Here is a 12,529-nt window from a genome sequence, read left to right as displayed (position 1 = left end):
TTCCTGGAAGACCAGTAGTAGTTTCTGATGCACATCTTTAGGCATTCTGTAATATGTGGATTTTCAAAGTGTTGATGAAACACAGAAAATGCATAGGGATTGAATACAACAGTCACCATGTGCACTTTTCTCCATGGGCGTAATGTCTCAAGTAGCCGACGCTTTGATCGTTCCCTGGAAGGCCAGTAGAAGTTTCCGATGCACATTTGGATGCATTGTGTAATCTGTGGACCTTCACAATGTTGATGAAACACAGAAATTGCATCGGTATTGAATACAACAGTCACCATGCGCACTTTCTTCCACGAAAGTAATGTCTCAAACAGTCTACGCTTTAATCGTTCCCTGGAAGACCAGTGGTAGTTTCCGATGCACATCTGGAGGCATTCCGAGTGTTGATGAAACACAGAAATTGCATTGGGATTGAATACAACAGTCAACATGCGCACTTTCCTCCATGTGGGTAAGGTCTCAAACAGACTACGCTTTGATCGTTCCCTGGAAGACCAGTAGTAGTTTCCAATGCACATCTGGTGGCTTTCAGTAATCTTGTGGACTATCAGAGTGTTGATGAAACACAGAAATTGCATCGGGATTGAATACAACAGTCACCATGCGCACTTTCCTCCACGGGAGTAATGTCTCAAACAGTCTACGGTTTGATCGTTCCCTGGAAGACCAGTGGTAGTTTCCGATGAACATCTGGAGATATTCTGTAATCTTTGGACTACCAAAGAGTTGATGAAACACAGAAATTGCATCGGGATTGAATACAACAGTTACCATGCGCACTTTCCTCCATGGGAATTATGTCTCAAACAGTCTACGCTTTGATCGTTCCCTGGAATACCAGTAGTAGTTTCCAATGCACATCTGGTGGCTTTCTGTAATCTTGTGGACTATCAGAGTGTTGATGAAACACAGAAATTGCATTGGGATTGAATACAACAGTCACCATGCGCAGTTTCCTCCACGGAAGTAATGTCTCAGACAGTCTACGCTTTGATCGTTGCCTGGAAGACCAGTAGTAGTTTCCGATGCACATCTTTTAGAATTCTGTAATCTGTGGACTATCAGAGTGTTGATGAAACACAGAAATTACATCGGGATTGAATACAACAGTCACAATACGCACCTTCCTCCGTGGGAGTAATGTCTCAAACAGGCTACGCTTTGATCGTTCCTGGAAGACCAGTAGTAGTTTCTGATGCACATCTGGAGGCATTCTGTAATATGTGGTTTTTCAAAGTGTTGATGAAACACAGAAATTGCATCGGGATTGAATACAACAGTCACCATGTGCGATTTTCTCCATGGGAGTAATGTCTCAAGTGGCCGACGCTTTGATCGTTCCGTGGAAGACCTGTAGTAGTTTCCGATGCACATTTGGATGCATTCTGTAATCTGTGGACCTTCAAAATGTTGATGAAACACAGAAATTGCATCGGGATTGAATACAACAGTCACCATGCGCACTTTCCTCCACGAAAGTAATGTCTCAAACAGTCTACGCTTTAATCGTTCCCTGGAAGACCAGTGGTAGTTTCCGATGCACATCTGGAGGCATTCCGAGTGTTGATGAAACACAGAAATTGCATTGGGATTGAATACAACAGTCACCATGCGCACTTTCCTCCACGGGAGTAATGTCTCAAACAGTATACGCTTTGATCGTTCCCTCGGAGACCAGTAGTAGTTTTCGATGCACATCTGGTAGCATTCTGTAATCTGTGGACTATCAGAGTGTTGATGAAACATAGAAATTGCATCGGGATTGAATACAACAGTCACCATGCGCACTTTCCTCCACGAAAGTAATGTCTCATACATTCTACGCTTTGATCGTTCCCTGGAAGGCCAGTAGTAGTTTCCGATGCGCATCTGGTAGCATTCTGTAATCTGTGGACTATCAGAGTGTTGATGAAACACAGAAATTGCATCGGGATTGAATACAACAGTCACCATCCGCACTCTCCTCCATGGGAGTAGTGTCTCAACAGTTTATGCTTTGATCGTTCCCTGGAAGACCAGAAGTAGATTCCGATGCACATCTGGAAGCATTCTGTAATCTGTGGACTATCAGAGTGTTGATGAAACACAGATATTGCATCGGGATTGAATACAACAGTCACCATGCGCACTTTCCTCCATGGGAGTAATGTCTCAAGCAGTTTACGCTTTGATCGTTCCCTGGAAGACCAGTAGTAGTTTCCGATGCACATCTGGAGGCATTCTGTAATCTGTGGGCTGTCAGAGTGTTGATGAAACAAAGAAATTGCATCGGGATTGAATACAACAGTCTCTATGCGCACTTTCCTCCACAGGAGTAATGTCTCAAACAGTCTACGCTTTGATCGTTCCCTGGAAGACCAGTAGTAGTTTCCGATGCACATCTGGAGATATTCTGTAATCTGTGGACTATCAATGTGTTAATGAAACACAGAAATTGCATCGGGATTGAATACAACAGTCACCATGCGCACTTTCCTCCATGGGAGTAATGTCTCAAACAGTCTACGCTTTGATCGTTGCCTGGAAGACCAGTAGTAGTTTCCGATGCACATCTGGTAGAATTCTGTAATCTGTGGACTATCAGAGTGTTGATGAAACCCAGAAATTGCATCGGGATTGAATACAACTGTCACCATGCGCACTTTCCTCCATGGGAGGTATGTCTCAAACAGTCTACGCTTTGATCGTTACCTGGAAGACCAGTAATAGTTTCCGATGCGCATCTGGTAGCATTCTGTAATCTGTGGACTATCAGAGTGTTGATGAAACACAGAAATTGCATCGGGATTGAATACAACAGTCACAATGCGCACTTTTCTCCATGGGAGTAATATCTCAAACAGTTTACGCTTTGATCGTTCCCTGGAAGACCAGTAGTAGTTTCCGATGCACATCTGGAGGCATTCTGTAATCTATGGGCTGTCAGAGTGTTGATGAAACACAGAAATTGCATCGGGATTGAATACAACAGTCACCATGCGCACTTTCTTCCACGGGAGTAATGTCTCAAACAGTCTACGGTTTAATCGTTCCCTGGAACACCAGTGGTAGTTTCCGATGAACATCTGGAGATATTCTGTAATCTGTGGACTATGAAAGTGTTGATGAAACACAGAAATTGCATCGGGATTGAATACAACAGTCACCATGCGCACTTTCCTCCATGGGAATAATGTCTCAAACAGTCTACGCTTTGATCGTTCCCTGGTAGACCAGTAGTAGGTCCAATGCACATCTGGTGGCTTTCTGTAATCTTGTGGACTATCAGAGTGTTGATGAAACACAGAAATTGCATTGGGTTGTATACAACAGTCACCATACGCAGTTTCCTCCACGGGAGTAATGTCTCAAACAGTCTACGCTTTGATCGTTGCCTGGAAGGCCAGTAGTAGTGTCCGATGCACATCTGGTAGAAATCTGTAATCTGTGGACTATCAGAGTGTTGATGAAACACAGAAATTACATCGGGATTGAATACAACAGTCACAATACGCACCTTCCTCCGTGGGAGTAATGTCTCAAACAGGCTACGCTTTGATCGTTCCTGGAAGACCAGTTGTAGTTTCTGATGCACATCTGGAGGCATTCTGTAATATGTGGATTTTCAAAGTGTTGATGAAACACAGAAAATGCATAGGGATTGAATACAACAGTCACCATGTGCACTTTTCTCCATGGGCGTAATGTCTCAAGTAGCCGACGCTTTGATCGTTCCCTGGAAGACCAGTAGAAGTTTCCGATGCACATTTGGATGCATTGTGTAATCTGTGGACCTTCACAATTTTGATGAAACACAGAAATTGCATCGGGATTGAATACAACAGTCACCATGCGCACTTTCCTCCACGAAAGTAATGTCTCAAACAGTCTACGCTTTAATCGTTCCCTGGAAGACCAGTGGTAGTTTCCGATGCACATCTGGAGGCATTCCGAGTGTTGATGAAACACAGAAATTGCATTGGGATTGAATACAACAGTCACCATGCGCACTTTCCTCCATGTGGGTAAGGTCTCAAACAGACTACGCTTTGATCGTTCCCTGGAAGACCAGTACTAAATTCCAATGCACATCTGGTGGCTTTCTGTAATCTTGTGGACTATCAGAGTGTTGATGAAACACAGAAATTGCATCGGGATTGAATACAACAGTCACCATGCGCACTTTTCTCCATGGGAGTAATATCTCAAACAGTTTACGCTTTGATCGTTCCCTGGAAGACCAGTAGTAGTTTCCGATGCACATCTGGAGGCATTCTGTAATCTATGGGCTGTCAGAGTGTTGATGAAACACAGAAATTGCATCGGGATTGAATACAACAGTCACCATGCGCACTTTCTTCCACGGGAGTAATGTCTCAAACAGTCTACGGTTTAATCGTTCCCTGGAACACCAGTGGTAGTTTCCGATGAACATCTGGAGATATTCTGTAATCTGTGGACTATGAAAGTGTTGATGAAACACAGAAATTGCATCGGGATTGAATACAACAGTCACCATGCGCACTTTCCTCCATGGGAATAATGTCTCAAACAGTCTACGCTTTGATCGTTCCCTGGTAGACCAGTAGTAGGTCCAATGCACATCTGGTGGCTTTCTGTAATCTTGTGGACTATCAGAGTGTTGATGAAACACAGAAATTGCATTGGGTTGTATACAACAGTCACCATACGCAGTTTCCTCCACGGGAGTAATGTCTCAAACAGTCTACGCTTTGATCGTTGCCTGGAAGGCCAGTAGTAGTTTCCGATGCACATCTGGTAGCATTCTGTAATGTGTGGACTATCAGAGTGTTGATGAAACACAGAAATTGCATCAGGATTGAATACAACAGTCACCATGCGCACTTTCCTCCACGAAAGTAATGTCTCAAACATTCTACGCTTTGATCGTTCCCTGGAAGGCCAGTAGTAGTTTCCGATGCGCATCTGGTAGCATTCTGTAATCTGTGGACTATCAGAGTGTTGATGAAACACAGAAATTGCATCGGGATTGAATACCACAGTCACCATGCGCACTTTCCTAAACGGGAGGTATGTCTCAAACAGTCTACGTTTTGATCGTTCCCTGGAAGGCCAGTAGTAGATTCCGTTGCACATCTGGAAGTATTCTGTAATCTGTGGACTATCAGAGTGTTGATGAAACACAGAAATTGCATCGGGATTGAATACAACAGTCACCATGCGCACTTTCCTCCATGGGAGTAATGTCTCAAGCAGTTTACGCTTTGATCGTTCCCTGGAAGACCAGTAGTAGTTTCCGATGCACATCTGGAGGCATTCTGTAATCTGTGGGCTGTCAGAGTGTTGATGAAACAAAGAAATTGCATCGGGATTGAATACAACAGTCACCATGCGCACTTTCCTCCACGGGAGTAATGTCTCAAACAGTCTACGCTTTGATCGTTGCCTGGAAGACCAGTAGTAGATTCCGATGCACATCTGGTAGATTCTGTAATCTGTGGACTATCAGAGTGTTGATGAAACCCAGAAATTACATCGGGATTGAATACAACAGTCACCATGCGCACTTTCCTCCACGGGAGGTATGTCTCAAACAGTCTACGCTTTGATCGTTCCCAGGAAGACCAGTAGTAGTTTCCGATGCACATCTGGTAGCATTCTGTAATCTGTGGATTATCAGAGTGATGATGAAACACAGAAATTGCAGCGGGATTGAATACAACAGTAACCATGCGAACTTTCCTCCACGAAAGTAATGTCTCAAACATTCTACGCTTTGATCGTTCCCTGGAAGGCCAGTAGTAGTTTCCGATGCGCGTCTGGTAGCATTCTGTAATCTGTGGACTATCAGAGTGTTGATGAAACACAGAAATTGCATCGGGATTGAATACAACAGTCACCATGCGCACTTTTCTAAACGGGAGGTATGTCTCAAACAGTCTACGTTTTGATCGTTCCCTGGAAGGCCAGTAGTAGATTCCGATGCACATCTGGAAGCATTCTGTAATCTGTGGACTATCAGAGTGTTGATGAAACACAGAAATTGCATTGGGATTGAATACAACAGTCACCATAAGCAGTTTCCTCCACGGGAGTAATGCCTCAAACAGTCTACGCTTTGATCGTTGCCTGGAAGACCAGTAGTAGTTTCCGATGCACATCTGGTAGAATTCTGTAATCTGTGGACTATCAGAGTGTTGATGAAACACATAAATTACATCGGGATTGAATACAACAGTCACAATACGCACCTTCCTCCGTGGGAGTAATGTCTCAAACAGGCTATGCTTTGATCGTTCCTGGAAGACCAGTAGTAGTTTCTGATGCACATCTGGAGGCATTCTGTAATATGTGGATTTCCAAAGTGTTGATGAAAGACAGAAATTGCATCGGGATTGAATACAACAGTCACCATGTGCACTTTTCTCCATGGGAGTAATGTCTCAAGTAGCCGACGCTTTGATCGTTCCCTGGAAGACCAGTAGAAGTTTCCGATGCACATTTGGATGCATTCTGTAATCTGTGGACCTTCAAAATGTTGATGAAACACAGAAATTGCATCGGGATTGAATACAACAGTCACCATGCGCACTTTCCTCCACGAAAGTAATGTCTCAAACAGTCTACGCTTTAATCGTTCCCTGGAAGACCAGTGGTAGTTTACGATGCACATCTGGAGGCATTCCGAGTGTTGATGAAACACAGAAATTGCATTGGGATTGAATACAACAGTCACCATGCGCACTTTTCTCCATGTGGGTAAGGTCTCAAACAGACTACGCTTTGATCGTTCCCTGGAAGACCAGTAGTAGTTTCCAATGCACATCTGGTGGCTTTCTGTAATCTTGTGGACTATCAGAGTGTTGATAAAACTCAGAAATTGCATCGGGATTGAATACAACAGTCACCATGCGCACTTTCCTAAACGGGAGTAATGTCTCAAACAGTATACGCTTTGATCGTTCCCTGGGAGACCAGTAGTAGTTTCCGATGCACATCTGGTAGCATTCTGTAATCTGTGGACTATCAGAGTGTTGATGAAACACAGAAATTGCATCGGGATTGAATACAACAGTCACCATGCGCACTTTCCTCCACGAAAGTAATGTCTCAAACTTTCTACGCTTTGATCGTTCCCTGGAAGGTTAGTAGTAGTTTCCGATGCGCATCTGGTAGCATTCTGTAATCTGTGGACTATCAGAGTGTTGATGAAACACAGAAATTGCATCGGGATTGAATACAACAGTCACCATGCGCACTTTCCTAAACGGGAGGTATGTCTCAAACAGTCTACGTTTTGATCGTTCCCTGGAAGGCCAGTAGTAGATTCCGATGCACATCTGGAAGCATTCTGTAATCTGTGGACTATCAGAGTGTTCATGAAACACAGAAATTGCATCGGGATTGAATACAACAGTCACCATGCGCACTTTCCTCCATGGGGGTAATGTCTCAAGCAGTTAACGCTTTGATCGTTCCCTGAAAGACCAGTAGTAGTTTCCGATGCACATCTGGAGGCATTCTGTAATCTGTGGGCTGTCAGAGTGTTGATGAAACAAAGAAATTGCATCGGGATTGAATACAACAGTCACCATGCGCACTTTCCTCCACGGGAGTAATGTCTCAAACAGTCTACGCTTTGATCGTTCCCTGGAAGACCAGTAGTAGTTTCCGATGCACATCTGGAGATATTCTGTAATCTGTGGACTATCAATGTGTTGATGAAACACAGAAATTGCATCGGGATTGAATACAACAGTCACCATGCGCAGTTTCCTCCATGGGAGTAATGTCTCAAACAGTCTATTCTTTGATCGTTGAATAGAAGACCAGTAGTAGTTTCCGATGCACATCTGGTAGAATTCTGTAATCTGTGGACTATCAGAGTGTTGATGAAACCCAGAAATTGCATCGGGATTGAATACAACAATCACCATGCGCACTTTCCTCCACGGGAGGTATGTCTCAAACAGTCTACGCTTTGATCGTTACCTGGAAGACCTGTAGTAGTTTCCGAGGCACATCTGGATTCATTCTGTAATCTGTGGGTTTTCAGAGTGTTGATGAAACACAGAAATTGCATCGGGATTGAATACAACAGTCACCATGCGCAGTTTTCTCCATTGGAGTAGTGTCTCAACAGGCTATGCTTTGATCGTTCCCTGGAAGACCAGAAGTAGTTTCCGATGCACATCTGGATTCATTCTGTAATCTGTGGACTATCATAGTGTTGATGAAACACAGATATTGCATCCGGATTGAATACAACAGTCACCATGCGCACTTTACTCCAAGGGCGTAATGGTTTAAACAGTCTACGCTTTGATCGTTCCCTGGAAGACCAGTAGTAGTTTCCGATGCACATCTGGAGGCATTCTGAAACCTGTGGACCAACTGAGTGTTGAGGAATCACAGAAATTGCATCGGGATTGAATACAACAGTCACCATGCGCACTTTCCTCCATGGGAGTAATGTCTCAAACAGTCTACGCTTTCCCTGGAAGACCAGAAGTAGTTTCCGATGCTCATCTGGAGGCATTCTGTAATCTGTGGACTATCAGAGTGTTGATGGAACACAGAAATTGCATCGGGATTGAATACAACAGTCACCATGCGCACTTTCCTCCACAGGGGTAATGTTTCAAACAATCTACGATTTGATCGTTCCCTGGAACACCAGTAGTAGTTTCCGATGCACATCTGGTGTCATTCTGTAATCTGTGGACTATCAGAGTGTTGATGAAACACAGAAATTGCATCGGGATTGAATACAACAGTCACCATGCGCACTTTCCTAAACGGGAGGTATGTCTCAAACAGTATACGCTTTGATCGTTCCCTGGAAGACCAGTATTAGTGTCCGATGCACATCTGGTAGCATTCTGTAATCTGTGGACTATCAGAGTGTTGATGAAACACAGAAATTGCATCGGGTTAAATACAACAGTCACCATGCGCACTTTCCTCCACGAAAGTAATGTCTCAAACATTCTACGCTTTGATCGTTCCCTGGAAGACCAGTGGTAGTTTCCGATGAACATCTGGAGATATTCTGTAATCTGTGGACTATCAAAGTGTTGATGAAACACAGAAATTGCATCGGGATAGAATACAACAGTCACCATGCGCACTTTCCTCCATGGGAATAATGTCTCAAACAGTTTACACTTTGATCGTTCCCTGGAAGACCAGTAGTAGTTTCCAATGCACATCTGGTGGCTTTCTGTAATCTTGTGGACTATCAGAGTGTTGATGAAACACAGAAATTGCATTGGGATTGAATACAACAGTCACCATGCGCAGTTTCCTCCACGGGAGTAATGTCTCAAACAGTCTACGCTTTGATCGTTACCTGGTAGACCAGTAGTAGTTTCCGATGCACATCTGGTAGAATTCTGTAATCTGTGGGCTATCAGAGTGTTGATGAAACACAGACATTACATCGGGATTGAATACAACAGTCACAATACGCACCTTCCTCCGTGGGAGTAACGTCTCAAACAGGATACGCTTTGATCGTTCCTGGAAGACCAGTAGTAGTTTCTGATGCACATCTGGAGGCATTCTGTAATATGTGGATTTTCAAAGTGTTGATGAAACACAGAAAATGCATAGGGATTGAATACAACAGTCACCATGTGCACTTTTCTCCGTGGGAGTAATGTCTCAAGTAGCCGACGCTTTGATCGTTCCCTGGAAGACCAGTAGAAGTTTCCGATGTACATTTGGATGCATTCTGTAATCTGTGGACCTTCACAATGTTGATGAAACACAGAAATTGCATCGGGATTGAATACAACAGTCACCATGCGCACTTTCCTCCACGAAAGTAATGTCTCAAACAGTGTACGCTTTAATCGTTCCCTGGAAGACCAGTGGTAGTTTCCGATGCACGTCTGGAGGCATTCCGAGTGTTGATGAAACACAGAAATTGCATTGGGATTGAATACAACAGTCACCATGCGCACTTTCCTCCATGTGGGTAAGGTCTCAAAGAGACTACGCTTTGATCGTTCCCTGGAAGGCCAGTACTAGTTTCCAATGCACATCTGGTGGCTTTCTGTAATCTTGTGGACTATCAGAGTGTTGATGAAACACAGAAATTGCATCGGGATTGAATACAACAGTCACCATGCGCACTTTCCTCCACGGGAGTAATGTCTCAAACAGTATACGCTTTGATCGTTCCCTGGGAGACCAGAAGTAGTTTCCGATGCACATCTGGTAGCATTCTGTAATGTGTGGACTATCAGAGTGTTGATGAAACACAGAAATTGCATCGGGATTGAATACAACAGTCACCATGCGCACTTTCCTCCACGAAAGTAATGTCTCAAACATTCTACGCTTTGATCGTTCCCTGGAAGGCCAGTAGTAGTTTCCGATGCGCATCTGGTAGCATTCTGTAATCTGTGGACTATCAGAGTGTTGATGAAACACAGAAATTGCATCGGGATTGAATACAACAGTCACCATGCGCACTTTCCTAAACGGGAGGTATGTCTCAAACAGTCTACGTTTTGATCGATCCCTGGAAGGCCAGTAGTAGATTCCGATGCACATCTGGAAGCATTCTGTAATCTGTGGACTATCAGAGTGTTGATGAAACACAGAAATTGCATCGGGATTGAATACAACAGTCACCATGCGCACTTTCCACCATGGGAGTAATGTCTCAAGCAGTTTACGCTTTGATCGTTCCCTGGAAGACCAGTAGTAGTTTCCGATGCACATCTGGAGGCATTGTGTAATCTGTGGGCTGTCAGAGTGTTGATGAAACAAAGAAATTGCATCGGGATTGAATACAACGGTCACCATGCGCACTTTCCTCCACGGGAGTAATGTCTCAAACAGTCTACGCTTTGATCGTTGCCTGGAAGACCAGTAGTAGTTTCCGATGCACATCTGGTAGAATTCTGTAATCTGTGGACTATCAGAGTGTTGATGAAACCCAGAAATTACATCGGGATTGAATACAACAGTCACCATGCGCACTTTCCTCCACGGGAGGTATGTCTCAAACAGTCTACGCTTTGATCGTTCCCAGGAAGACCAGTAGTAGTTTCCGATGCACATCTGGTAGCATTCTGTAATCTGTGGATTATCAGAGTGATGATGAAACACTGAAATTGCAGCGGGATTGAATACAACAGTAACCATGCGAACTTTCCTCCACGAAAGTAATGTCTCAAACATTCTATGCTTTGATCGTTCCCTGGAAGGCCAGTAGTAGTTTCCGATGCGCGTCTGGTAGCATTCTGTAATCTGTGGACTATCAGAGTGTTGATGAAACACAGAAATTGCATCGGGATTGAATACAACAGTCACCATGCGCACTTTCCTAAACGGGAGGTATGTCTCAAACAGTCTACGTTTTGATCGTTCCCTGGAAGGCCAGTAGTAGATTCCGATGCACATCTGGAAGCATTCTGTAATCTGTGGACTATCAGAGTGTTGATGAAACACAGAAATTGCATCGGGATTGAATACAACAGTCACCATGAGCACTTTCCTCCATGGGAGTAATGTCTCAAACAGTCTACGCTTTGATCGTTCCCTGGAAGACCAGTAGTAGTTTCCAATGCACATCTGGTGGCTTTCTGTAATCTTGTGGACTATCAGAGTGTTGATGAAACACAGAAATTGCATTGGGATTGAATACAACAGTCACCATGCGCAGTTTCCTCCACGGGAGTAATGTCTCAAACAGTCTACGCTTTGATCGTTGCCTGGAAGACCAGTAGTAGATTCCGATGCACATCTGGTAGAATTCTGTAATCTGTGGACTATCAGAGTGTTGATGAAACACATAAATTACATCGGGATTGAATACAACAGTCACAATACGCACCTTCCTCCGTGGGAGTAATGTCTCAAACAGGCTATGCTTTGATCGTTCCTGGAAGACCAGTAGTAGTTTGTGATGCACATCTGGAGGCATTCTGTAATATGTGGATTTTCAAAGTGTTGATGAAAGACAGAAATTGCATCGAGATTGAATACAACAGTCACCATGTGCACTTTTCTCCATTGGAGTAATGTCTCAAGTAGCCGACGCTTTGATCGTTCCCTGGAAGACCAGTAGAAGTTTCCGATGCACATTTGGATGCATTCTGTAATCTGTGGACCTTCAAAATGTTGATGAAACACAGAAATTGCATCGGGATTGAATACAACAGTCACCATGCGCACTTTCCTCCACGAAAGTAATGTCTCAAACAGTCTACGCTTTAATCGTTCCCTGGAAGACCAGTGGTAGTTTCCGATGCACATCTGGAGGCATTCCGAGTGTTGATGAAACACAGAAATTTCATTGGGATTGAATAGAACAGTCACCATGCGCACATTCCTCCATGTGGGTAAGGTCTCAAACAGACTACGCTTTGATCGTTCCCTGGAAGACCAGTAGTAGTTTCCAATGCACATCTGGTGGCATTCTGTAATCTTGTGGACTATCAGAGTGTTGATAAAACTCAGAAATTGCATCGGGATTGAATACAACAGTCACCATGCGCACTTTCCTAAACGGGAGTAATGTCTCAAACAGTATACGCTT

Source organism: Schistocerca gregaria, unplaced genomic scaffold, assembly GCF_023897955.1.
Source record: "Schistocerca gregaria isolate iqSchGreg1 unplaced genomic scaffold, iqSchGreg1.2 ptg000178l, whole genome shotgun sequence".
In the NCBI taxonomy this organism is placed as follows: domain Eukaryota; kingdom Metazoa; phylum Arthropoda; class Insecta; order Orthoptera; family Acrididae; genus Schistocerca; species Schistocerca gregaria.
The sequence above is the reverse complement of the archived record's forward strand: the minus strand, read 5'-3'. Positions refer to the sequence as shown.